The 3,499-nt window shown below is 41.0% G+C and overlaps 1 protein-coding gene across 1 annotated transcript in view; it reads left to right on the top strand.

The window, feature by feature from the left end:
- The first annotated feature begins 2,912 nt into the window (after positions 1–2,912).
- Positions 2,913–3,499, top strand: part of Cdh17 (cadherin 17) — a 56,539-nt gene continuing 55,952 nt past the window's right edge. The window contains exon 1 of the mRNA XM_028769542.1: positions 2,913–3,032. The gene's annotated coding sequence lies outside the window, so the exon portion shown is untranslated. The remainder of the gene's footprint in view (positions 3,033–3,499) is intronic.

Here is a 3,499-nt window from a genome sequence, read left to right as displayed (position 1 = left end):
GCCTGATTTACAGTATCAGTTATGTGTCTCCTCCTTTGGAGCAGATTTTAAATACAATTGGATCATAGTTGGTTACTTGCATGACATTTGTGCCACTATTGTACCCATGAGCATATCTTGACATGCTGGTTGTTATTATAGCTCTCAGGGTTCAAGTCTGGTGAGACCCTTGGTGACTTTTCTACTCCAGAAGCCTGCATAGCATCTTCTGGTACTATGAATGCTAATTAACAGATAGAAAGTTTCCTGGTCAGTAACAACTTGATTTTCTCCATGTCCTATGATCAGAGTGTGTGGAGTCTTCAGTAAGAGTTCCTAAAGTGGGCAGCTAAGAGTAAGAGACATAAGCTGTATTGTTTGGGGGTTCTCGAGAACACCCCTAACCAACAACTTATCCTATACTTGACATTGGACTTTTTGTTTTGTCAACCTGTGGCATTTGGGAGGAACATTTCCCTTGTATAGGGTAACTACAATTAAATTCTTTTATATAAATACTAATTTTTCATATGTGTATGTATACTTATGTTTGCATAGATATACATGCTTACATTTGCATAAATATGCATGCACATGTGTACCTCAGGAGTTTGTCTATTTGAGATAGGGTCTCCCACCTGGGACCTAGGGACTAATTGGTAGACAAGAATGGTTGGCCAGCAAACTCTAGAGATGGTCCTATCTCTACTTCCTCAGTTCTGGGATTATGAGTTTATGATGCCATGACTGGCTTTTTACATGGGTACTAAAGGTCAAACCTCTGGTCCTCGTGCTTGCTTAAACAGGCACAGCTCAGCACTGACTGTCCCCCCTTTTTCAATTGTTCTTGTCATAAAAAACCCTATGTCCTTTGCTTTCAAAGGGGAAATCACTAATTTTATTACCTATATCGTCTTTATTCCTGTTGTTATTCTGTTATTACCAAGATGTTAAACTCCTGATGTCACTGCATGCAAATGGATTCTAAAACAGAGTGGTAGCTACTCTGATGAATGTACCAGTTAACAGGAAGCATCAGTCTTTAGTGTGAGTCTGGAGAATACTGGTTTGATGATTAGCGACACTGCTCTCAGAACTGTGTGAGTCTCTTTCTCCAGAGAAGACAGGAAACAACTCAGAAACTCAATCACATGCGACTCAGATAGCTGCTCTGGGACATGTCAGAGTTTAATCAACCAATTATGAGTTTGAAGACAAGGATAAAATAGGGACACACAAGTAGGATCGTCTTCTGATAAGAATGGACCCATGGTGGGATTTTTACTTTATTAGTCACAGGAGCAGGAAGAACAGAGTCCAGGTTTGAATGCTGTCTTTGTTTTAAATCAGATAGACCAGGTAGGATAGACTGTATTGTCACAGGCTGAGTAACTCCACCCAGATAGAAAATCTCTCCTTACTCTGTTTTCTGTGTCTAAGCTGGAATCTATTCATAGACTTGAGAAGACTATCTGAAAAGACACCTTTAACTGATATGCCCTCGTGCCATGGCCCTGGTGGCATGGTGTTATTACTGAAGACAACAAAAATCTAAAAAAGTTACCCATCTATGAATTTTCTTTTTCTAAAACAAAACAAAATCAAACCAAAAACTACCCCCATCAAAAAACTTTGTAGACTTAAAAATAATTTTTTACACTCATTATTTAAAAACTACAAGGCAAGAAGCCAGCTCCTTCCAGAGAAGTCCTGTGAGGAGAGATGCAATTGATTGATTCCAGGAAGTGAATCATCAGGTAAGCTGAAGCTATTTGATTTTGTGGCCCAAGGTCATTTTGTCTAGTTGATGGGAAAGCAGAGATGGTCAAAATTTGAGAAGTTCTTGGCCTCCTTAATCTTATTTCTCTAAACACTGTGAGATTGGCCGTGAGACTGAGTAGGAAGGGTTGTCCCGCACTCTTTGTTCCACTGATGCTACAATCAGTGTGCAATGAGGTAGTTGTGTTGTTAAGCTACTCAGTACGTAGGATCTTTCTGTCAGTGGTTTAGAGCCCCCAGGAAAGCTGATCAGGAGATACTGGAGGGAGGGAGCTCCCATCAAGAATGCCCTGAACCCAGCAATGGAAGGAAAGGGCAACAGCAGCTCATGAGACATCCAGACACACTCCAGAAGGTCCCGAGAAACAGGGCAAAGTTTGACCTGTGTGACTTCTGCCTGGCATTGCTCCACATTTTCAAGATGGCTTCCTAGAGGCACTGAAGAGTGGGACTTAGCCATCAGTCAGAATGAAGCTTTGACTTAAGATGTCTGTGGCAGTAGCTACAAAACAAAACAAAACAAAACAAAACAAAACAAAACAAAACAAAACGCAATGAAACAAAACAAAACAAAACAAAGGATTTTATAGCATTTTTGACTGGAACACTTGATAAGAATGGAAAGTAAGATTATTCCCAGAATTGTGTCTTAGGTTACCTTGTCTTTCAGAAGTTGGGACAGCCCTCTGTGTCTTTCAGCATGCCATCTGGGCCATCTACAAAATCTCTTGCCAGTGGCTGTCAGTGGATGGCATTGTCAGCAGACTTGGTGGCTTGTAGTTTGGATTTGCATGGAACCTATACACGTACTTGTTGACAGAATCTCCTCTGCAGATATACGCTAAGTGATTGTGTAAAATGTTAACAATTCTCTGGGATGCCACAGAGCTCACACTCCAGAGATAGCTGGATACACACTCAACTTCCTCATTTAAACTTCTTACCTTCTAATTTGCTCATATATTTAAAACAACAACAACAACAACAACAACAACAACAACAACTCAGCAACCAGTTTGAAATCATGTTCGGTATGAATGGGTATAAAGTAACTTCTTTCCTGGACTGAATGTAATGATACCTTTTATGATACTCAGTGACTCTCAGATATCAATAAAAATGTGTGGTTAATGTTTGACTGGGGTGAAGGGAGAGGCTAGAGGAGCAGAGCAGGTTGAGGAAGTGTCTTCTGGGGTTCTCCAGCCGCAGCAAGTGTCTCCACAGCTGAATGGACGACATCAACTTTTAAGCAGCATTTCCTTACTTACAAAAAGGTAAGGGTGGATTGTCCTCAGTATTCTTCCAGAAGTACATAGGGATGAATTTGGTTCATCCTTTGGTTGAACTGAGCTTGGAGTGGAACTAAAAGAAGCATTGAGTTCTTTGAGGTGTGAATGAGGGTGAACACCCATCATTAGTGATCAGCATCTAAAACTGGTCTGAGAACAACTCCAGAACTATGTTGTAGAGATTGGAGTCAGAGTCTCAGTCTCATGTGTTGTGGTGTCTCTCACATGTCTTTAGTGGTTGTTCAGTCTACTTTTCAGAGAAGATGGATCCAGTTTGGATTCTTAACACTGTCTGGGATGTGGTGGGAAGGGTTGGCACAGAGGAGAAAGGAGCCTTTTAAAGAAAGCACTAGAAGAGTTAAAGGGAGAGAACCAGTTCCACCTTACAGGTAGGAAAGGTAGGTTTCTCTCTCTCTCTCTCTCTCTCTCTCTCTCTCTCTCTCTCTCTCTCT

Source organism: Grammomys surdaster, unplaced genomic scaffold (assembly GCF_004785775.1).
Source record: "Grammomys surdaster isolate TR1022 unplaced genomic scaffold, NIH_TR_1.0 64, whole genome shotgun sequence".
Classification (NCBI taxonomy): domain Eukaryota; kingdom Metazoa; phylum Chordata; class Mammalia; order Rodentia; family Muridae; genus Grammomys; species Grammomys surdaster.
This window is presented reverse-complemented; position numbering and strand designations above follow the sequence as displayed.